Raw genomic sequence first — 25,707 nt, forward strand, 5'->3', positions numbered from 1 at the left:
TCCCAATCATGGAAGCACAAGCGATATTACCAGAGGTGGAAGAAGTAGGATCTTACTAGAGTACATATATATAATATATACTTCAAGTACCCAAAGTAAAAGTATTCATTGTACAGATTGGTCCATTTCAGAATAATATATATGATATGTTTTATAATGATTGATAATGAAAGTGTTCTCAAAGCTGGTAAAGGTGCAGCTAGTTTGAATGACTTTGTATACTGCAGGGTAGCTTGTGAATTTGCTCCAGTTGGAACTAAAGTCTGATTTAACAATTGATTATATTTCACATCATTCATCCACATCTGTGAAGTAACTAAAGGGATTAAATACATGTAGTGGAGGAAAAGTACACCATTTACCTCTGAACTTTAGTGGAGTAGAAGTACATAGTAGCAAAAAATGAAAATACTCAAGTGAAGTACCTCAAAATTGCACTTAAGTACAGGACTTCAGTCAATGTACTTAGTTACTTTACACGGATATAACCATCAAGAATGTACCTTCTTCCTATTTGAATCCAAATAGACCAAAAGTTCTTCAGCACAAAGCGTCTGTGTCTCAGAATTCTGTATACGTATAAGTGTTTTGAGTGGAAAAGCACTTCAAGTAAATGCAGTTTATTTACCTTACTGAACAAGACTGCACTGCCACTCAGAAGTTACCCTCGCTCTTATTCTTATCACCAAACTGAAGCAGGGTTCTGGATTCAGTCCCACTTGCCTCTTTAGTGGTCGTACAAAAGGAACAGGAAACAAAAGATCCTACACACTGCTCGCAACTGCTGGTGCCAGGCTTTTAAAAAAAAGGCTTGACCATAACCTTATTCCAGTCACACACATAAGAGCCCGCCTTCCCTGTTCAAACTGGCCAATCAGGTCAGTTCTCCATAATAGACCGTTGACTAGGTTAAGGACAAATTTACTTTTCATTAAGTTGTTTACGTTGTTCTGCCAACAAGACCTCCATTCATTTTTCAATATGTGTTCATAAATATTGTACATTCAAAAAAAGATATTTGTACATCACAACCAACAAGTGAAGGAGTTCAAGTATCTCGGGGTCTTGTTCTCAAGTGAGGGAACAATGGAGCGTGAGATGGGTCGGAGAATCGGAGCAGCGGGAGCGGTACTGCAGTCGCTTTACCGCACCGTTGTGATGAAAAGGGAGCTGAGCCAGAAGGCAAAGCTCTCTGTCTACCGCGCCATTTTCGTTCCTACCCTCACCTATGGTCATGAAGGATGGGTCATGACCAAAAGAACGAGATCGCGGGTACAAGCGGCCGAGATGGGTTTTCTCCGCAGGGTGGCTGGTGTCTCCCTTAGGGATAAGGTGAGAAGTTTGGTCATCCGGGAGGGACTCGGAGTTGAACCGCTCCTCCTTCGCGTCGAAAGGAGCCAGTTGAGGGGGTTCGGGCACCTAGTTAGGATGCCACCTGGGCGCCTCCCTAGGGAGGTGTTCCAGGCACGTCCAGCTGGGAAGAGACCAAGGGTTAGACCTAGAACCAGGTGGAGGGATTATATCTCTTCGTTGGCCTGGGAGCGCCTTGGGATCCCCCAGTCAGAGCTGGTTGATGTGGCCAGGGAAAAGAAAGTTTGGGGCTCTCTGCTGGAACTGCTACCTCCGCGACCCGACCACGGATAAGCGGGAGAAGATGGATGGATGGATGGATGGACAACCAACTTTAACTTATGTTACTACCTTGTGCCACTTGCTGGCATTTGGATGCTGTGGCAGTTAACAAGAATCAGCCACATAAGAAGGCATTTGTTTACAAGCAAAAACGGCATGGATTATGAGATGGACTCTATGTCTATATGTTTTATACAGTTGGACTGTGTCCACATTACACCACGCCAGACCACCGCATTCTTTTGAGGGAGGATAGTGCATTTTGTTGGGCGGGAAAGTTCATTTCATTTTTTCCTTTCAATCTTTATTTCGAACAGATAATAACAAATAAAAAATAACAAATGTGAAAAACAGAATACCGTATTGTTAAAATACAGTATTTATCCACATTCATGATAATATTTATATATTCAACAAAAAAAGTCTTCATATTAATAATAATAATAAATGTCTTGCTCTGTACATGATTTGTGCCATTTTAAATTTAACCAGATCAGTGAACTTCAATATGTGTGACTTCAAAAATTATACATTAGTGTGTTCAAGATATCCAACATTATTGATAACTCTTATAGCCCTTTTTTGTAATGTGCATAACGGCTGTAGGTTGGTTTTGTACGTGTTTCCCCAAATCTTCACACAGTAAATCAGATATGGCAATATAGTGTGTTATATATAGACCCTCCAGAAAAACGTGGGCCAAAATCCTTAATTATGCGGGCTAAAATCATCGATTATGCGGGCTAAAATCATTGATTATGCGATAAAAATGCGGGGTTTTTATGTGATTTTATGCGGGAAAATTGCGGGAAGTTGCGAAATATGCGGAAAGTTGCGAAATATGCGAACAGTTGTGAAATATGCGGGAAGCGGAAAAAGTTGATTATTCTCTCTCTCACACACACACACACACACACACACACACACACACACACACACACACACACACACACACACACACACCTACCTCCTCATTCTGTTTTCATTTACTCGTTCGTTATCTGACCAGCTTCAATCTTGTAGGCTACTCACCTCGTTTCTTGCAACCCTCAAAAGGGTTTTGGAGGTTGAAGCCTCTGTGAGCGTGAGTTGCTTGGCTTTCTTGTCCGCAGCAGAAACCATTTTTGAATGTTTGAGCGAATCGAAGTGGGTATTCACAGTTGATTTCCTTTTATGCTCCAACACACAGTTGCACGGGGTACAGAACAGTTTCCCCCCACTTTCGTGCAAGACATTGGGGTACTGCTTTGCCCGGTCTTTAGCTGAAATGTTCGTGGGTAAATGTGATGGATTCGATTTGTTCATCTTGGTGTGTGAATTCCACACCTTCACACGACGGTGTTTGCCTTCTGTGATGCGCGGGCTGATGACATTGCGTCATCATCACTACTCGTCAAGACGAGTTAACTTTTTTTTTTTTTTTCTCAACTTTGTGTGGAAAAATGCGGGGATTATGCGGCCTTTTGATAAATATGCGGACTTTTAAAAATCTGCGGCATTTTGCTGATTATGCGGGAAATTCTGCGATCGCAGAATCGCGTTTTTCTGGAGGGTCTATATATAGAGTATACAATGAGTTGTAGTCCAGAGTTCAAATCAGCTTTAGGGTTAAATAGAGCCTGACTTCCCGCTGCGGTAGCCAATCACTTTTTCATTAAGTTAATGCTCTTATTCAAGGTGACTTACAATTACTGCAAACAACCGTGAAAATACAAACAAGTACATCCACTCCATCTGTATGGAACTTTTTGAGTTTCAAAAAAGCCAAAAAGTTTTTAGTATTACAGCTTTTTGTGTGAAACAGAAACAGGTGGGTTTTCAGCCTGCAACCAAAGATGTGTACTCTCTGCTGTTCTGCAACCCAGTCTCACGGCATTTCGTGTTATAGTCACAACATTTAATCTATTGATTCGTGTTCACCGACATCATTCTCCCCTTTTTTTCGTGTCACACAGAACGAGTATGTTTCGTGCCCTGCACCACGTCTTTTTGTCCGGTCGGGTCTTGGAAGACCGGAAACTGTGTGGTTCATAAAAACATTTTATTACTCAATATCAAGCCACGATTTTTTTTTTTTTTTTAAATCGTATTATGACTGACTTTTTTGCCGTCTGTGAGTAAAAGAAATGGGGCTCAGAGCCTCAGAATACTGAAATCAGTATTTTAAAAATATTTTTTTCCTTCTAATTTGTTATTCTTTTCTAAATAACAAACTGTTATTTACTCACCAATAACACACAATTATCCTTGTTTTTATTTATTTGTTTAATTCTATAATATCCGGCTTTTTTTGCAGTCCGTCAGGAACTGAATTTCAAAATAAAGTCAGCGGAAACAGACGTAGGCGATACACACCGATACACACCGATACACACGCACTGAACTGATTACCCAAGATCTTCAGACATGGTTGAAGCTCGGCGATTGGATGTTTTAGCCATAATGCACGTTGGGATAATATGAAATCTGAAAACATTAAAAGAAAAAATTATAATAATAATACTTTATGCCGAGTGTGCTTGCTTTTCTCTTTGAAAGTCATCCCATAACGACATTGTAATACACGGTTCGGCTGGATTAAATATTACATATCTGCCGTAGTTCTTTATTTATAGAGCCCTGATCAGAAGACTTCTAGACAAACTGGAAGAAATGCCACCGAAACTGAATACGTGACGTGAATCATAAATATATCAGCAATTAAACAACATCTTACATTTCTCTTCACACAATACGTCTCCTTGCAGTATCAACCTTAATTCGGCTGACTTTTATATTTGATCCAATTGGTAGATAGGTTATATTTAAACCATAACGGTGCACAGCTGATAGAAAAGGACTTGTAGTTTTTAAAAATATTACTGATTTTCTTTGAATATAAGAATGTAAATACTGAGTTGAGAGAATAGTCAGGGGATTTGGGCGATGGGAGACACATCTATGGATTCAGAATTTCAATAGCTTACCATTAAATGAGGGACATACCTTTCTGTCTGTGATGTTTTACAAATCAGATATTAATGTGTCGAAGTAAAACATGTGAGATATTATAGCAATATCCTGTAGAATTATGTGAAAACATGTTAAAACTACACATCTTCAGATGTTATACATACATAATTGCCCTACACTAATAAAAGTATAATTTGTTGTGTTAACACTTTAAACTTGACAGTCTTTTAATCCGCACCGCCTAGTGGTTAAAGCACGTTATTACATTTTCCTGTTGAATATGTTATATTAGATGAAAAAAATATTAAGTGTACATACAAAATAGGGGGAAAGAAGGTCAATGACAGAAATATAGAAAATCAAGAAGATACTGTAGTGATCTCTACAATAAAACAGTTTAGTGCTGGACGTCCAAAGATATTAATAGGAGGATGTGCAAAATAGACAAACTAATTAACCTTTATTAACACATTAAAGAATACTTTAGGTTAAGGTCTGCTTTTAAATAAGAAAAAAGCTTTGGGGGTATCTATCTACAGATAAATATTAAGCCTAACAAAGTACTTAACGTCTAATATATTGCTTTCCTGCAATGTTAACTATGTTGAAGCACTTATTTTAACTGATATTATACACATTAATTATACTCTTATGTATGTAGATAGTATAAGAATTGTGCAGAATATGACAGTTTAATGGTGGAGGTATACACACATATTGATAGATGTCTTGTAATGCACTGTTGAGGAACCTGTGACCCAAGTTTTTCATTCATTGCATAACTACACCGTAGTTGTGCATATGAAATGTCAATAAATCTTTGAAATCTTGAAATCTTGAGAGGGATGTGCAAAATAGCCATTATATACAGTTTTTAATTAACTATTAGTAGAGAATAACGAGTAATGAATATACCTTATAGGGATAAGATACATTTTTAGTATTTTCAAGCACCAACTATCAAATATCTCTCCTGATTGTTGGCACTTGACAATCACCTTCACTGAATTTTACTCAGGTTTAACTAAAGTCTGATTCAACCCTTCTCTTGCGTTTCGGGTCAAAAGTGACCGAGTGACTTTGTTTTTGATCATAAATATTGTGTTTTTCGTCCAATTGCCTCAAGACCTTATGTTATCCTCAAACGCTGGAGGACCTAGCAGCGATGTAATATCCCTGGTTTCACAGAATGATGATATGAGAGAGTGCAGGGGCAGAGGAGAAGGAATCAGGGCTGGAGGGTCCGGCTCGCTGCTATCAGCCTCTGATAAGACGCTGTTAGCCAGATGCTCTTATCTACACAACACATTTACACCCAGGCTGCAGCATGGAGAAGAGTAGCAGAGGACGAGTGCCTGCTGACTGTAGACCTTTGGGAATGGAACTGTCATTTCATAATGTTATATCAAAAATAGTGTGAGAACTAGGGTTGGATATTCAGTGTAGATAAGAGGTCTGAATTAAAGTCTGGTATAGTGTGTGTATCAGATCCTGAAATCTTTCCCTCCTCTGGGCCATAGAGCCCCATTGTTCTTACTCATCAATGAGCCACACTGTTGCATTGGGTCGCATGTTCCCCTCATTAGCATGAACTCACACTCTACTTTATTATCACTCAATCCCACACACATCACCATGTTGCTATAAATACTCACTAGAGCACCAAATGTGGATTCATCCGCTGCTGAAAATAGTCCCCAACAACTGTTGTTTCCTTGTGTCTGAATAACATTTGCTGTAAAAATGCATGACCAACTTTTATGATGAGGTCGACACATTTGTCAAACCTTCCTGAACTCATAAAAAGAACCCCTCTCTCATATCTTAAAATGATCAGGAAATCAAACCGTGTTGGGCAATGAGCCTGTACCACAAGTTATACAATGGCTACTATATTAGCTTTCGAGCACCATTCATTTCAATACACACTGAACAATTTAAACATTGACTTTAATTAAATGTATTATGTCATCAAATGTCACGTAACTGTATTGGGTTAGTTAAAAGCAATGATATTGAAGGTGGGGTAGGTCATTTTGGAGAAACCAGCTCGAGTGCACTAGAATTTGAAAATACACAGCTGGAAAAAATCTGCTACTTCCTTACAGAGCCCCTCTTCCAACACGAACGAACATGACCAATGAGGGCACGAGATAAGTTTGTGCACAGATGGAAGGCTGACAGGCAGGTAGGCCATCCAGTTATTTTAGCCGGGCCGGCTAAAATGATTGGTCGTGCTTTATACAGTAGGCTACGGCTTCCACGAATGAATTTTTTTTATGTCTTTTTCTTAAGATATTCATTGCTATCGGGATGTTAAGAGCATTCCATGGAATATAACAACAAGTGTATCTCGAGCCGGTTTCTCAAACGTACCTACACTGTATAAAAGAAAACGGTCAAAGTGCTGGCAGCAGCGGCTGCCAAACAAAAACCCTTAAATTAAAGTAAAATACTTTAACTGAAATAAAGTGAATAAGCCATTAATTTACGGGAATTGTCCTTAAAGATGATTTTACAGATTTATCTGCTCTTTTTACAGTTAATATGTCACAATCTGTCTGTGTTGTGTTTGTATTGACTGTGTTCACGGGGAAGAGTTCTGTTCGTGTCTATTTAACCTTGAAATAAAGGAATTTTCTGTGAAATCTGCATTTGGGTCCTGTCAGCTTCGCTCTACCCTGACACAATAACCTTTAATAAAAGTACAGCACTAATACTTTAACGTTCAAAAAACTGTAATTTTACAGATGTATCCTCTCTTTTTACAGTCAATAACCTTTAATAAAGTACAGCACCAAAACTTCTACGGGCAAAAAACCCGTAAAAAAACGGTAAAATTACTGGGGCTGCCAAACAAAAACCACAAAATTAAAGTAAAAATACTTTAACTGAAATAAAGTGCAAAAGCAATTAGTATACAGAAATTGTCCTTAAATATTTTAGAGGAAACTTTCCTCTCTTTTTTTAAATCCATTGTCTTAAAATGTTACATTAAAATACCTTAAATAAAGTTCTGATGAGAAAAACAGTTATTTACATTTTTTTGTTTTAGATTTGTTTGATCAAACACTAAAATAAATACAGAACCTAAAGTTCTACAGCTAGAATACTGTTATTTTACAGCTTTTTTCTAACATTTTCCAATCCAAAAGGTTCAACAAAATGACGTCACAAAATGTTCTGTAAACAACTACTCTGAAAACTTAAAATATACAAATATTTGTAGAATTATAGTACAACTAATGAATACAGCATTTCATATTTAAACATCATACTTATTAACAGCAGAAACAAAAAGTAAGAGTACTTTGAAACACTCTCAACTGAAAATAACAGAAATTACAAAATGGCAACATATGTTCACATTGTCAATTTGAAGGAGCAGTGTGCAGGATTTAGTACGTCTAAAGCAGGGGTGGGGAACCTTTTTCCTCTCAAGGGCCATTTCAATTTTTTCAACATCCTCCGAGGGCCGTACAAATGATTGACCTCTGCTCAAAAATACTAAAATCACAGCCAATTCATTTCGCCTTTCTTTCATGCTGTGCAAAGAAAAATCAACCTCTTAATCCAGATATCTTACCAATGCATGACTTGCGTATTCACGTGCACGGTTGTGGCATGAACACCAAAACTGAAAGATATGGACACAAGATGTGTGCAAATGTATTTAGTTTCCTATCCATGTGGACATGATTTAAGTGGTGGGGGACCTAACCTCCGCGGGGCATGCTCCCCCGGGAAGATTTAGTTTTTTAATGTTGAAGTTAAAAGCATCTATCTGGTGCACTTTGAGAGCAACATCAGGAGATCTATGGATACATCTCTCAACACCCATATGAAACAGAACTGTAAGCAGATTTCTTTTTCTATATGGATATTTTACAAATCGCTCCTTTTTCAAACTGTAATCTTGTTTATTAATAACAACTTTTTTTTACTGTCATATAGTATTTTATACCTGTTTACTTTATTCTCTTATTTTTTTATAACTATAATGATCATATAAAGATGTGCCTTTACCTCACTGGTTGTAGAAAAAGCTTCTTATATTCGTTAGCATAGCTAGCTAACCAGATGCTAATAACAACAAAGTTATTGACTGTATGGTCAGTATGACAGATGAACAGATCGCCACTGGGCTTTCAACTAAAGACACAGACACGCAAAAACCACGGCATTGCAATTAATGAATTGCCGGAGTGGCGATCTGGTGCTCTCTGTCAGAACTGCACCCCTATCAAACGAGACATAATACCACGTGATGACACGTTAGGCTCGTGTTGTGTTCAAGGACCCTGACCTTGGCTAGGAAAAACCGGCACTCGCTTGTTTAATTTTTTTGCGGTCTAGATTTCTCAAATGTTTTTCTTTTTTGCGTGTTCTTATAAATTATCTCGAGGGCCGTACCAAATTGTCTCGCGGGCCGTATACGGCCCGGAGGCCGGAGGTTCCCCACCCCTGGTGTAAAGGCCCAGATACACCGGCCAGTCACCTGAGAAGTCACCGACGCCGACACCGACTGTTGCGTCGCCGGACTCTCCTGCGTATTTGCCGACTTCGCGCACTGGAACACACCGCAAATCCGAGCCGAGCACGTATGAACTGCGTATGCGTGAGTGGCAATAACTCTCGTTACCAGCAGGCGGCGGTAGTGTGTATTCATAATTCAAAAGAGGCAACAACCGGAACAACCGGAAGACAGAGAAGAATAACAGACTCCGTGATATAAACAAACAACAAATAGCGTTTTTCTTTCCATTTTCACTCTCTTCCATTGAAAACATGAACGAACAGGAGCTCTATAAACCGATGAGGTGAAATAGCCGTCCGTGTGTGTTCCATCTTCCATTTTAAATCATTTGTTTAGCTCCCTCACTTCCGTTAACGCTTCTCATGCACTGATTCGCTAGCTGAACAGCCAATCAGTGTTATCCCTTTGTCCGACTTCCGGTGGTGTTCCCGACGCCGATTCAACATGTTGAATCAGCAAGAAAAGGCGTCAGGTCGGCAGAAAAGACCCGACGGTGCGGCGCACACCACTCCGAATAGGGCGTGCCCACGCTCATGTTCGGCCCGACTCCTATTTACTGCCTATTTCGGGCCGGTGTATCTGGGCCTGAACAATGGGGATGTAGGTTCCAACCAATGGATAACTTGTTCACTCACCCTCCTATCCAAAGTTTGTAGGATAATGTATATTGGCTGCAAAAGACTTGAGGCCCAATCATGTTTCCTCTGTCCATTCTGCGCTACTGTAGACGTGGCAGTGCAACCTAGAGGACAAAAAGATCAGAATAAGAAACGGGTTTATTGCCAGGTAGGTTTACACCATAGACTGTATATATAAATGGACGTAGTGTCCGTGACGTCACCATTAGGATTCTGCAGAGTTGCCGAGAAGCCCTTAGTAGGCGGAGTCGGCCACTAACGGCTTGACAGCGACGTCAGAGTCTAATCCCTCTAACATTTGCTCCCGTTTAGCATTATGGCCGTCATAGCCATAGACTATAAAAGTCTTACCCAAGGCTGAATCATAAACTAAAATGTATATGTATGTATAAAGGGTTACGTCCTTAGCTGGCTAATAAGTAACAAGCTAAGCTACCAAGCACACAAACACCTGCGAACGGGACATGTATAATATTATCATTTTAGACTTCTTGGAGTACATTCAAGCGCACAGCACAACATTTTAATTGTCTGGTATTTGTAACAATATTCCCTAAAAGGCACAATCACCACGAACACGGCTAAAGCTAAAGGGTCAAGTACAGTACTATGACTAACTAACGTTGTAGCCTCTATGGTTGTAGCCTAGCAGAGTGGACAAGTTGCTGTTAGCTGACAGTGAGGCATGTACATGTCCATCAAAGTGACCACGCCCTAATTTATGCAAAAGCTTTAAGGCTTAATATTAATTAAACAGATGAGTTGAGAAAAAATTCACCCCCCCAATCCATATTCATGAAGGGGGGATCTAACTATACAGAGAATATGTTTTTTTTAACCACGATGTAAACATGTTTATTTCTGCTGTAAAGTTGGGCATTTTAACATTGGGGTCTATGGAAATTGCTCCCTTCTGCAGACTGCTCCTACTGGCCACTAGATGAACTGCAGTTTGAGGCACTTCCGTATTAGCGTCCCGGCTCTTCCCCAGAGTTTGCCGCTTGGTTCACACGTACGAGGAATTTGACTAGATGTCGTGGTGTATACATACAAATCAAAAACAAAAATCAAAAAAAGTACACAGATAGCGAACTATATTAAGAACACTGTAATAAAAATGTAGTAAGATAGCAAATAAAATAGAGCAGTCATTTACATCGAAATAGAATGCAATAAATTATAGAATATAAAATATGTGCATTAAGCTATATTTAAACATTGCGTTATTTACCATCCTGTGATCTCCATTATGTAATGCATAGAGTCTGTGTTGTGGCTGAGGTAAAGTGTCAGTGGGGGGGGCGGGCCTTGTTGAGGTGGCGAGAGGTTTTGGTCCTGATGGAGAGAGGTTTTGGTCCTAATGGAGAGAGGTTCTGGTCCTGATGGAGAGAGGTTCTGGTCCTGATGGAGAGAGGTTCTGGTCCTGATGGAGAGAGGTGTTGGTCCTGATGGAGAGAGGTTCTGGTCCTGATGGAGAGAGGTTTTGGTCCTGATGGAGAGAGGCTCTGGTCCTGATGGAGAGAGGTTTTGGTCCTGATGGAGAGAGGTTTTGGTCCTGATGGAGCGCAGCCTCCTGCCAGAGGGGAGGGGGGTGAACAGTTTGTGTCCAGGGTGGGAGGGGTCGGCCACTATCTTCCCTGCCCGCCTCAGGGTCCTGGAGGCCTGCAGGTCGTGGAGGGATGGCAGATTGCAGCCGATCACCTTCTCTGCAGAGAGGATGACACGCTGGAGCCTGCCCTTATCCTTGGCTGTGGCTGCAGCGTACCAGATGGTGATGGAGGAGGTGAGGATGGACTCCATGATGGAGGTGTAGAAGTTCACCATCATCGTCTTTGGCAGGTTGAATTTCTTCAGCTGCCTCACAAAGAACATCCTCTGCTGGGCTTTTTGGATGAGGAAGCAGATGTTCTGCTCCCATTTGAGGTCCTGGGAGATGATGGTGCCCAGGAAGCGAAAAGACTCCACAGCAGTTACAGTCACACAGAGTGATGGGGGCGGGTGGGGCTGCGTTCTTCCTAAAGTCCACAACCATCTCCACTGTCTTGAGAGTGTTGAGCTCCAGGTGGATTTCCCCACACCAGGTCACCAGATGGTCCATCTCCCACCTGTAGGTAGACTCGTCCACACCAGAGATGAGTCCGATGAGGGTGGTGTCGTCTGAACTTCAGGAGCTTGAAAGACTGGTGACTGGAAGTGCAGGTGTTGGTGTACAGGGAGAAGAGCAGAGGGGAGAGAACGCAGCCTTGAGGGGAACCGATGCTGATGTTCCGGGGGTCAGAGACGTGTTTCCCCAGCCTTACGTGTTGCTTCCTGTCAGACAGGAAGTCTGTGATCCACCTGCAGGTGGAGTCAGGCACGTGCAGCTGGGAGAGCTTGTCCTGCAGCAGAGCCGGGATGATGCTGTTGAAGTCAGAGCTGAAGTCCACAAAACAGGATCCTGGCATAGGTTCCTGCTGTGTCCAGGTGCTGGAGGAGAAAGTGAAGTGATAACTATTAGTGAACCATAATGATGGATGTTATTATCAGCAGCTGCCAATAGATCCCCTACATCTTGTATGATGGACCTTTGAAGCACGCACGCGCACACACACACACACACACACACACACACACACACACACACACACACACACACACACACACATACACACACATATACACACACACACACACACACACACACACACACACACACACACACACACACACACACACACACACACACACACACACACACACGTTATTTAGAGCATCCCATGGGGGGAACATAGTCTAACAACCTAATGACCTAATCCAGTGTTTCCCCTACCATTGTCTTGGCGGGGCGCTGCGCCCTGCCAACGGAGCCTCACCTGAAATTCAAGGTGTTTTTTTATTTTTTATTTAAAAAATATATATATATAGCACCAAATTGCAACTGAAGTAATCTATCTACGGTCACTTTTCACATTGAACATGTGCTCTTTTATTAAATAAACTAAACGCCTATGTTATTTATGTATGTGCATGTTTCAGTGTCCACTGCTTTGCGTATTCACATTCTCCCTCCGCTCTGTTTCTGCCCAGGTGGACGCGCGCGAACGCGACAACGAACGTAGCGTGCGCATTCTAAAAATAGCTCACAGATGGTGAGCAGGTACCGCGGCTTTGAACTACAGTATTGAATTTGACAGAAAACAACAATGAAACGCCAGCAGAAGAATAGTCTAATGAGTTGGGTGAAAAAAAAGACAGAAGATGTGAGTTCGCTTATTCAGTAAATTAGCTCAGGATAATTGGATGTTCTGTCTACACCTGTTGATGTGAGGCTAATGCAGGATTTGCTAGCTTGATGCTACCGGCATTTAGCGGCAGTGACTCAACAAATTGCCACTTGTATCGTCAGCAATATATGACAAGCAGACTGCTTGTTTAATGTTAGACTCACACCAATAGCTCAATATGATCATAACACGATTGCTTTCATATCAGAGATCAGATGAGGTGGAGCTGCCTCCAGCAATAGAGGATGAGGCAGAGAGAAGCAGCAGCAGCACAGGGTTGCAGCAGGTATGTTATATGCTGTAGTCAGGTGATTTAAATGTATCAATGAAAGGAAGAAGTGTAGGCTACATGATAAGAAGGGAATACAGTTTGAATAAAAGTAATACAATACAGTGTAACACTGTACTTTATTACTTTTTAATGTACAAATACATTGTTACTGTACGATAACAATAATCCACAGCTCCTCTCTCTGCTCCAGAGGATTAAAGAAATGTGGGTGCCCCAAAACAATTTTTTCAGCACCCTGCCAAGGCAGTAAACCTAGGGGAAACACTGTAGTCCATAAATTAGGTAAGGGTGGGAACAATCAAACGCACCCTCCCAGGCACTGCGTGTTAGCGAAGTACAACTGGGATTTCGAAGAGGAAGATATGCTTGGTCAATTCTTAATAAAAAAGAAAAACCAACTAATTGAGCACTTGAGTTTTCATTAGCAGCGTCTAGCTACAGCTGTGGAGCTTCGGTCAATACCGCTAACAGTTTATTTCCTTAAAATGGTACATATCGCTGAATCTCTATTTTCATCTTCAGGTGATTAAATCTGCATAATGTCCCTGTAAAATAAGATTTGAGCATTTTGTAATCCAGTGAGGAAATTCAAGACCAGTAAATATTGATTGATTAAACGACACAAAATAATAAGTTAGTGTTTTCTTCAAACTCAGACTCTCTGCTGCGGCTGTACCTCAAAGACAAAACAATTGTCTGAAGATCTTTGTCTGATTGTCCTGTACATGTACAAGCTGCAGGTCTCCCTTGAAAAAGAGATCTATGATCTCAAGGGACCAATCTGATTAAATAAAGGTTTGAAATGTACAATGTGGGGTATTTTTAAATACTTTACTAGAACACATTCAATATTATGTTAGACACAAGTTAGTTATTACTCACATATCAAAGTCTTTTCATCTGCAAGATGGAAGAATAGCTGGGTGCTGCCTGAAGAGACTGATGAGACGGACACAGGCTGGCGTAAGCAGCTTTCCACACAAAGCCATCACATCTTCTCTTCCATAGTCCTCACTGTCCACTGGTGCTCTGTCAAAAGAGTGAACATCACAGCTGTCATGTTAACTCTTTGTTACACAATATACAACCAACATGCATCAAAAGTCACCTGAATTAGTTTTAATTGTAAATATCTTTGCAATAAATTACTTTAACCATTCAGGATTCCAGGTATTCCTCAATTAACCTGTTTTGGATCAACACCAATTCTAATTTTTATTTTTCCTTTCTTACTTTTTGAATAAAAATCATGTTTGTATCACTACACTTCTAAGGGACAACATGGGTCAAACATTACCTGTATTATTTTTGCTATGTTATTTCATGCATGGCTGAGTGTTTCTTTACTATACATTTTCAAAAATAATTAATTTTAGCAGTGATTTGGCCCAAGCATGTATGATGTAGTAATACAAAAAGTATTTTAGTTCACACAGTGTGACATTAGCTAGTCATGTTAGCTTGTAATATATAGAGCAGAGCTAACCGAACGTTAGCGGTTAGCTGTTTATGCTATGCTAGCTGTTGGCTACTGAACATTAACAAACTGGATTCCGCTGTAAGAAAGCTGTGAAACTTTACATTAAACTTGGCGACAACACTGTGACACCCCGCTGCATGTTTATGTGTAATTCTCCCGTGTTGGAGACGAGAGGGTGGCACGGCAGCACTGCAATAAACTGTGAACCAACGTTAGCAGCCACCTGTTAAGCCAGGTTTCCCGGGCGCAACATCTTGCAAGCAGTGGCGGAGCCAGGACATTTTCAGTGGGGTGGCCAGGATGGGACCAGTGATCATGTTGGGGCGGCATTGAAATCACTATTATATGAACATAAAAATACATCTCACTATAAAATAAGGGGCTATTTACTGTAAGGCACCTACAACACACCTCTACATTATTTGGGATTAAGTGGTGGAATAGAGCAAATAATATCCAGTATATCTAACTATTTTGTTCTTCTTCTCGCAGGTAAAGTAACAACAAAGCTTACATTATACAAATGTAGTGCAATATACAGACTGTTTAGCTTATGGTGATCAGCAGCAGATCACCTCATTCTCTCAGTGACAGAGACACATCATTTAAACAAGAGTTTTTTAAATTAAATTATTGGTTAAGACAAACATCTTACTTTTTCATGAACATTAAACGCAAGAGGGTCGCAACTTTAACAATTAAGGCATTTAATTTACATTTTACATACAAGACATTTATAGAAACAGTGGAATACCCTGGATGTGATTCACTTGTTTCACTTAAATTACCATAACAGTCCTGAACACAGCCAAATAAGGAAAACAGGCAGAGGTCTGCATTGCAGGTACACACACTGCCACACACTTAAGTGTTATAACTGATAATTGAGAGGGGGGGAATGTTTAAGTATAAACATACTAATCATTGTGCCTTCAAATCTAGCATTATATTGTACACAAGTATCCCTAAAAACAAGTAGTCTAAGTAGTCCAACAAATGAACCCTTCTGAACACTGGCTCTTGGCAGCAATTTTACTGAACAGCGTACACTGTTGGCTAATTTGAACATCACGTTCCCGTATAACATTGTAAATGAGCATGTAATATATTTGTGTTGAATCAACACAGTAACACATATTGTAACAACTGTTTTCTGTTTCTGTCAACATGCCTTTTTCTGTCATACTCAGTCCAGGCACATAGGAACTGATCATAATACAGAGTATTATATGACGGTCATGTCCTGCAAGATGCTGTAACCTTGGCTAATTTGGTTTTTAATAAGACAGACATTTCAAATGGCAAGGGAGTTTCTAAAGAGATTAACAACGGTTCTGTCTCGTTAGCAACGACAGTGTGAAAGTAAGCCAGCATGAAGAATACCATCAACATAACACTAAAGCAGCTGTGAAAAAAAAATCTTGAATCTTTAAAGTTTGTATTTATAAATGTGGGATTTTGATTGTTTTTCCTTGCTAAAATAAACTAGCACCTTTTTAAGAAAAAATGATGTGCCATAATCTTCCATTACCAAACATCCTTGATGAGTGTGTGACTTTAAATAATTATTTATGTGAGTACAATCACTCCCATTTAACTGAGGGAAGAAATAATTAACTCAATGCACTTGTATATGAACATTAAGTGCAAGAGGGTCTAACATTAACAATTAAGGCATTTAATTTACATTTGACATATAAGACGTTTATTGAAACAGTGGAATACCCTGGATGTGATCCACTTGTTGTTTCACTTAAATTAATATATCAATGGAGACAGACCGGAGACTTTGGAGAGCTGAATCAGTGGTCATTTTGTGACACCTGAACAGCCACTGCTCCTTCTCCTCACATTCAGCTTACAACAGCTGTATTCTGCGATTGTTGTGGTTTGCAGCAAAGCGATTCACAAATTCCTCTAAGTCCAGGGACTTTGTTCGTCTGGACTCCACACTTAAAACCCCCAGATTGCTAAGTCTATCATCATCCATGGTAGATCTCAAGTATGTCTTTACCAACTTGAGTTTAGAAAAGCTGCGTTCACAGGAAGCAGTACTCACAGGTATGGCAATGGCAATTTTGCACAAGCGGAAGAGCTCATGGAATACCTCTTTAAAGGATTTTTGTGAGCTCTACTATGCTAGAGGGCTTCTGCATGCCAGATGTTACTTTCCTCTCTAGGATTCTTTTCATTTGGTGTACCTCATGTCCAAGGTCATCTATGTTGCATTCATAAATAGAAGCAAATGCAAATAGAGCCTGCTCTTCGCAAAATGTAACGCTTGAAGGATTCAAGGCTTGGATCCCCATCATTATTTCACAATTTGGTTTTGAGAATCGTCTATTTAGCTCACCAAGCATATTATCAAGCACAGGGTAGAATATTCTGGCACGAAAAGTGTCCTTGGTCTGCTCAGAACGTGCACCTCCTGAGGACATGACAGTATGTCCATCTAGCATTCTGCTCTGTTTTGTCTTTCTTTTTGGAATAGGGTCTGTCTCAACATTGCATTTTGCACTTGTATTTAAGACTTCTTTCCAGAGTCCTTCAAAGTAGGTTTCATCCCTGTAGTCTTGAAAACGTTTCACGAGGGCTTCAACTAGATCCTCAGCTGAACACAAATCAAGAGTGGGAGACTGTAGAAGGTCAGAGAGATATCTTGCATCTCCAAAAACCTTAGTGCATGTCACTAAAAGGCCAATAAACTGCAGGTCAATTTGAGCGAGCAGGCCACGTGCATCAACACTTCTATCTCCGCTGTTTTCTGCAGCTATTTCCTCAAGGACACAAATAATAGCAGGTAGTCTATCTAAGACGGTACGGCAAGCTATATGCCGGCAAGCCCACCTTGTTTCACTCAACCGTTGAAGCTCTTTCGGAGCTCCGGCATACATTTCTTTCTGAATGTTAAGCCTCCTCGTGTGAACATAAGAGCCAGACACAATGACATAAAGTCTTTGCAAAAACGCAAAAAAGCATTCAGCTTGTGGGACTGCAACTAGAACCAAATTAAGGCTATGTGCATTATAATGGACATAAAACGCCTGCTTTGCCACCTCCTTAATTCGAGCTTGAACGCCGGAGTGCTTGCCACTCATGACAGAAGCACCGTCGTTTTGTACTCCAGGCCATATCTCTCAAGGACCTCGATTAATTTTTCTGTCAGTCCTGCAGCATCAAGGCGGTCTGCAGGCTCAAAGTGCAAGAAGCTCTCTTTTACAGCTCCTTTATACTAATATCTCAGCACTAAAGAGATCTGTTCCTTTTTTTTTGTATCTTTAGTTTCATCTGCCATTAGGGAAAATACCTCACTTTCCTTGACCTCGTTAATGATGGAGGAGCATACCATTTCAGCTAATGTATCCAAAATCTCATTCTGAATTTGGTGGCTAGTGTATTTTGCATTGCGAGGCCCTTATTTTTGATAACTGTGTCATGGTTAGCAATCACATCTAATATAGCCAAGAAGTTTCCCCTGTTGTCTGCATCTCTTGTCTCCCTATGACCCCTTTGTGAAATGTTTTGGGTTGCTGTTAACAGTAAAACTTCCGCTACACTTTTTATATAAGTACGATTTTCTTGTATCTGCTTACTATGTTCTTTAGTCAGGGTACTCATTAAAGATGCATTCACTTTGTCTCCTCTCTCATATTCCTTCCAAGCCACCATTGCATTTGTGTGAGCCTCTCCCTTTACATGTTTAGTGAACCCTCCATCTCTGAATTTTGCCTTTTTCCAGTTCTTAAATCCCAAGGCTGAAGTAAACACTGAATCTGTGTTTGGGAGGCCAAAATGCCTGCATGCAAAACAGTGTGCAGAGTCCTGGATCTGAGAATACTCTAGCCATGTGTGAACATTGTACCATGAGGCTTGAAAGTTTCTTCGTCTGTCGCCCTGGAGTGTCCTGGGAAAGAGTTTCAGGTGTGGCTGGACTGGTTGATCGGCTCTTGATTTGGAAATGTCTGTTTAAAAAAAAAGAAGCAATTTAAATTATTCAATTAAAGCAGAGATGAATAACAATCAAGCCAATCAGTTTAACCATTTTCTCATTCTACATCTAATATATGATCCAGGCCCTTATATCTACTGTCACCTTACTTTACTCCGATAGAGGTGTTTATATGAGTGGTGTTTATCAGACTTATCCATTCATTATCAGGCTGCATTAAAACATTGCCATTGTATCAGATTGGACAAAACTAAAGTACAATTCAAATATTCAGTATTTGTGAAAGAGTCTGTATACCTGGAGGTCCACTTGGGCCACTGGTACGTGGGGGCTCATCTCTCTCGCTCTCTGAATCTGTATGCGGTGCTTGTACAGGTCTTTTGGAAACATCTAAAAATAAAAAGCATTAGATTTTAAGGTGATTAAACCATTTTCCAACAGGTTATATAATGAAAATTCTACAATATTTGAGTTGGGGTCTTTGCAAAAACAACTACAAAATAATCTGTGTCAGACTTTAAGGTGGTGAAACTATTTACTTAAAGCTTTGAAAATGCATTTTCAACATGATGTGAATATAGATAGAACACACTAGTGGAAAATATCAATGAAGGTAACACAGTAGCCAGGTGTATGAGGGAGAGTCTGTATACCTGCAGGTCCACTTGGGCCAGGTCTCACTGGCGACTCCTCTCCCTTGCTCTCTCTGTCTGTCTGTCCTTTCTCCATCTGACCCTGTCTTTCATTCTCCTGTGCCTCAGCTTGTTTCTTCTTATTGAAAAAGGATGCTATGTCAGCTCTCTTTCTCTTCATTATGATTTTCTGACTCACTACGCAAAATGCAGAATATATCAATCTTACCACCATCATTATAACAAGTCCTAGCACTAGCAAAGGTGACTCAATAAATGCGTTTATGCAGTTGCATGCTCAATTTATCAAGCCATGTCTAAAAAAGTAAATAATATTTTGATTATTTAGCTATTATAATCGAGTTATAGCAATAGGTTAAATTCACAGCAAATAACTGTACCCTTTAACAGAGATTCAAAAAATATTCAAAAGCTAATTTAGTTTACTTGATAAGACACGTTTGTGTACCATCTCATGCTACATGCTACAGGCTACATGAGTAAGCTACTTACTGAATTTGCTAATGGTAAATAACTGTATCCTTTAGCAGAGCTTATCATTTGTTTACTACTTTATCTAACTTTAAAAACAAGCCCCTACTAGGATGCTAGTCACTTTCCTTGATAAAAAAATTATTCAAAAGCTAATTTGACTTAAATTGATATGACACGTTTTTGTGCCATCTCATGCTACATGCCAACCCAGTCTCATGGCATTTCGTGTTCACCAACACGATTTTTAATCTATTGATTCGTGTTCACCAACACGATTTCCCCCTTTTTTTCGTGTTGCACAGCACGATTTTAAAACCAATGTATTTCTACTGGTAATGTGTTTCGTGCCTGCAGCACGTCTTTTTCTCCGGTCGGGTCGTGGAAGACCGGAAGCTGTGTGGTTCATAAAAACATGTTCTTACCCAATATCAAGCCACAATTATTGCTTTTATTTTAAATCGTATAATTTCGAACTTTTGTTTCCGTCTGTGAGGAAAATAAATGGGGCTCAGAGCCTTTTATAAATATAAATCTTTTTTTCATTCTAATTTGTTATTCTTTTCAAAATATCACCCTGTTATTTACTCACCAATAACACACAATTATCCTTGCTTTTATTTATTGGTTTAATTCCATAATCTCGGGCTTTTTTAGCGTCCGTCAGGAACTGAATTTCAAAATAAAAATAACCGGAAACAGACGTAGGCATTTCCCAAGATCCTCAGCTATGGTTTAAGCTCGCTGATTGGATGTTTTTAGCCGCAATGCATGCTGGGATTTGGTGTTTATATGATATGAAATCCGGAAAACATTTTAAAAGTATAAAATAATACTTAATTCCGATTGTTCTTGCTTTTCTCTTTGAAAGTCATCACATAACGGCATTGTAATACATTTATAGATCTGCCGTAGTTCTTTATTTATAGAGCCCTGATGAGAAGACCTTTGGAAAAACTGGAAGAAATGCCGCCGAAACTGAATACTTAACGTGGATCATAAATATATCAACAATTAAACAACAACTTTAATTTATCTTCACACAATACGTCTCCTCGCAGTATCAACACTAATTCGGCTGACTTTTATATTTGATCTAATTCATCGATAGGTTATATTTACACCATAACGGTGCACAGCTGATATAAAAGGACTTGTAGTTTTTAAAGATATTACTGATTTTCTTTGAATATAAGAATGTAAATACTGAGTCTGAAATAGTATAGCGATATGCTGTAAAATTATGTGAAAACATGAATAAAACTACACATCTTCAGATGTTGTACATACATAAGTGTCTTATACTAATAATACAAAGTTATTATGGCTGTGTGTACCTTGTGTGCACCGCCTAGTGGTTAAAGCATGTTATTGAATTATTGTTTTTATGTGTTATATTTGATTAAAAAAATATTAAGAGTACATACTTTCATAGGGGGAAAGTAGAAGGTCAATGATAGAAATATAGAATATAAAAAATCCAGAAGATACTGTAAGTGATCTCTACAATAAAACAGTTTAGTGCAGGATGTACAAAGATATTAATAGGAGGATGTGCAAAACAGAAAAACGAATGAACCTTTATTTAAACATTAAATAATACTTTAGATTAAGGTCTTCTTTTAAATAAGAAAAAAACTTTGGGGGTATCTATCTACAGATAAATATTAAGCCTGACAAAGTACTTAACGTCTAATATATTGCTTTCCTGCAATGTTAACTATGTTGAAGCATTTATTTTATCTGATATTATACATATGAATTATACTCTTATGTATGTAGATAGTATAAGAAATGTGCAGAATATGACATTTTAATGGTGGAGGCACGATAGATGTCTTGTAATGCGCTGTTGAGGAACCTGTGACCCAAGATTTTCATTCATTGCATACACCGTAGTTGTGTATATGATATGTCAATAAACCTTTGAAAATCTTGAAATCTTGAAAGGGATGTGCAAAATAGCCATAATATACAGTCTTTATTGAACTATTAGTAGAGAATAACGAGTAATGAGTATACTTTATTACTCGTTTCCATTCATGTCAATTGCAGATAAATGTTTAGTCTTCTCAAGCACCAACTATCAAATATCTCTTCTGATTGTTGGCACTTGACAATCACCTTACCTGCATTTTACTCAGGTGTAACTAAAGTCTGATTTAAGGGTTGTTTATATTTCACATCATTAATCAGAATCTGCAAAGTAACTCAAATAAATGTAGTGGAGTACAAATACCAGGTTAACCTCTGCATTGTAGTGGAGTAGAATTACAAAGTAACAATGAGCTGTCATGTGGGTATATATTAATGCTGCGCATTATGGACACAAGCGATTTTCACCCATTTATTAATTATATGTTTTACATTTGATAGCACCAATGTGTTTAATACTGGCAACTTCTAATTGTGGGAAAAACAAAAACGTTCAGTAGAGACGTCCCATAGAACATTTTGCGAGACACAATAGCCAGCATGTGTAGTTCTGGGGGGGCGTTCGATTCCAGTTTTGGATAGTCTGACGTGGTTTCGTTCCATTTCAAACAGCTTAGGGCGTAACCTTGGCGCACTGCCACTCCAACATCCAATCCCAGAGTTTGAAGATTAATCACAGGGACTGTAGTCCTAAACGATAGCTGGGGATTATGGGTAGTGTAGTGTCTTCGGCCATCCTAAACTCCTAGAGGCCTACGTCTGTTTCCGGTTATTTTTATTTTGAAATTCAGTTCCTGACGGACGCCAAAAAAGCCAGAGATTATGGAATTAAACCAATAGATAAAAGCAAGGATAATTGTGTGTTATTGGTGAGTAAATAACAGTGTGTTATTTTGAAAAGAATAACAAATTAAAAGGAAAAAAAGATTTTAAAAATACAGATTTCAGTATGCTGAGGCTCTGAGCCCCATTTATTTTCCTCACAGAAATCAACAAAAGTCCAAAATTATACGATTTAAAATAAAAGCAATAATTGTGGCTTGATATCGAGTAAGAACATGTTTTTATGAACCACACAGCTTCCGGTCTTCCACGACCAGTAGAAATACTGCTTTTAAAATCGTGCTGTGCAAAACGAAAAAAAGGGGGAAATCGTGTTGGTGAACACGAATCAATAGATTAAAAATCGTGTTGGTGAACACGAAATGCCATGAGACTGGGTTGTACATGCTACAGTAAGCTACTTACTGAACTTTACTAATGGCAAATAAATAACGTCACCTAAGAATTTGTACAATGCATAAAAACGTTAGCTCATACTTTGCTTAATATATACAGTTAAGGGTGGGATAATCAATGTTACAAAACCAGTCACAAAGCAATCTGGCCTCTGATATTAATATTATAGCTTACCTGTGGTTAACTTGCCAGCCGAAGATGGCATGTGCGCCTTGAGAACGGCACTCGTTGTCCTGGAGCAGTAAGGTGCGCACACTGCGCAGTGTGCAGGTCGGATGTGATGCAGCGAAAGTGTTCCGGCAGTGCTCTGGTATATTACAGGAATGGTTCCGCACCGCACGGGGAAAACTAGTGAAGGCATTGACGGGCCGGCCTGGCTACGGGGAAAACTAGTGACAGCGGCTACGGACAGCTGTGATGTGGGTGTGGTTGAGGGTATTTGGGGTGGCCAATAGGGTGGCCAGGATTCCGCTGGGAGTGGCCACGGCCACTCCCAGCCACCCCCCACCTCCGCCACTGCTTGCAAGAAACAGCATCTCAGGGCTTCTTAACATTTAACAACCTATTAATGATGCATACTCACTTAACGGGAAGAAACTCAGCTAATTAGAAGAAGAAATGTAACCTTAAAGAGCATCTTGCAGGTTTTTATTTTTTCTACATTTATGCTTAAACTTGCTTGAAAATTACAATTAAAAAAGTGAATGCAGGATTTGATATGTTTTACGAGACATAAGGGCAGGAATTCAGAGGGAAAGGAGCAATTTTGAGGTCATACGTCAAACGCGTCATATTACATCACACAGGGGACACATCTCCGCTCTCTGACCGCGGGTAGGCCTAAAGTAGAGTTGCGTTGAGTAGAGCGGTTGTGTTTTAAGGAGCTGGTATTTTTCGGTAGTTTTACATTGTATTTCACCATTTGTAATCATGGTGCAGTATTGTGTTTGTGCAGGTTGCACAAATACCAGCCTGTCAGGACATCGAGTCCACAGTAAAAAGGACCGGAGCTAGCGTTCGTTCCTGGGTGCGTTGTGCATCCACCTCCCTGCAGCACATACTCTCCACAGCTTTATCAGGAAACCGTATTACTTCTCTCTCCCGCCCCCCTTCGCTGCTCTCTCTCTCTCCCCTCCGGTACACGGCACCGTAAGACGTAGTGTGGAGTTGCATTAGGTAACGCTGTGGTGGCTGTCCTGCTCCAGCCGTCTCCTTTGTGTTTGATGTTTCCCCCTGTCTGTGTTGTTTGTATGTGCGTGGTGGCTGTCACTCCTGGCTCCAGGCTCAACCTCCACTCACCTGCTGCAATCAGCTGTGCACCCTCCCCGATTACACACCTGCTTTCCATCAAGCCATTTACAACGGCATATCAACGGAGGCTCCACAACCTTTCTCAAGTCGTCAAGTATCAGCCGTATCTCGCGTCTCTCCTCCGGTACACAGCACCGTAGTGTGGAGTTGCATTAGGTAACGCGAGATACGGCTGATACTTGCGCATTAGTTTCTGTTATGGATCAGTATCAACAGTCCTGCCAGTAACGTTACTATATTATCAATGCTACGTTAGTTATAGCCTGATATATGATAGCTAACTTTACAATGTTGTGATGTGACGTTAGCTAACATTCTGTAGCTAACGCCGGTCACACACCAAGATAGCTGCCCAATTCTCCACTGGTTCTCCTCACACCACAGCTCAATTTCTCTCCGATGGCCGTTATTTCTTCTAATCCTTGGCTGCTCCTGGTCTCTTGGACGCCTAGCAGGCTCATAATTATAAGGTTGTGGTCCGTCATATGCATTTGAATATTCATGTTCAACTTCTTCTGTGTCTTCTGTGTCGAAACCAGCGCCGTATAGACTGAGAGTTACGTCATCTCCGTTCACTCCAATGGACCACTTTTTTACAGCAATGGCGGATCGTGGAGCCTCTCAATCGTTCCCCGGAAGTTAGCGCCAAGGCTAGCAGAGCTGTAGAGTTGCAGCATAATAGACCGTTAGTTACGGACTTTTAAAGGTAAGAAGAAGTTTAAAGATTTATATTGCGGATATTATCATTACATCTGATTCAAAATAACATGTGTATTAAAGGATGTCAGTGGATTATCCCTAAATTAGTAGATTTAGGGAACGTTTACAGATAACAGATAAAGCTAGGTTAACGGATCAAGTTAGCAACACACGTTGAACAGCCTTTTAATTGTAAATTCCGTTCTCTTAATGTCATTTCGTCCAACGTTGTTGAATTATAGAAGAGGGGCATCCAAACAGGATTGTATGCGGGTGTGGAGGGAGTTAAATATTAGATAAATATAAATATGTAAGAGTGAGTGATTTTAGCAGAGCCATATTGTGTCCTTGTGATTATGTTGATGATTACCTGTCTGTATAATGTTGCAGCTCAGCTGATTTTGGATTGATGGCAAAGGGAGAGGGACTTAAGTGAGAGTGAAAACACAAGGTAAGTTTAATACTACTGTTTTATATAAGTAAGCATACTAAACATGTATTCTATCACTGTATTATATAAGTAATCTTGTTTGTAACCTACTGTATGGCAGGTGGAGGGGCAGTGATGTTACAGGTGGAGGAGCAAAACTGCAAGACTGCAAACTCACAAGACAGAGAAATCAAAGTTTGTTCTCCAGAGAAGAGGTTGATTTCAC

The 25,707-nt window shown here is 39.9% G+C and overlaps 1 long non-coding RNA gene across 1 annotated transcript in view; it reads left to right on the forward strand.

The window, feature by feature from the left end:
* Positions 1-25,707, forward strand: part of LOC307017354 — a 527,538-nt gene that overhangs the window by 501,176 nt on the left and 655 nt on the right. The window lies entirely within an intron of this gene.

Source organism: Notothenia rossii (genome assembly GCF_949606895.1).
Source record: "Notothenia rossii genome assembly, chromosome: 8".
Taxonomy (NCBI): Eukaryota; Metazoa; Chordata; class Actinopteri; order Perciformes; family Nototheniidae; genus Notothenia; species Notothenia rossii.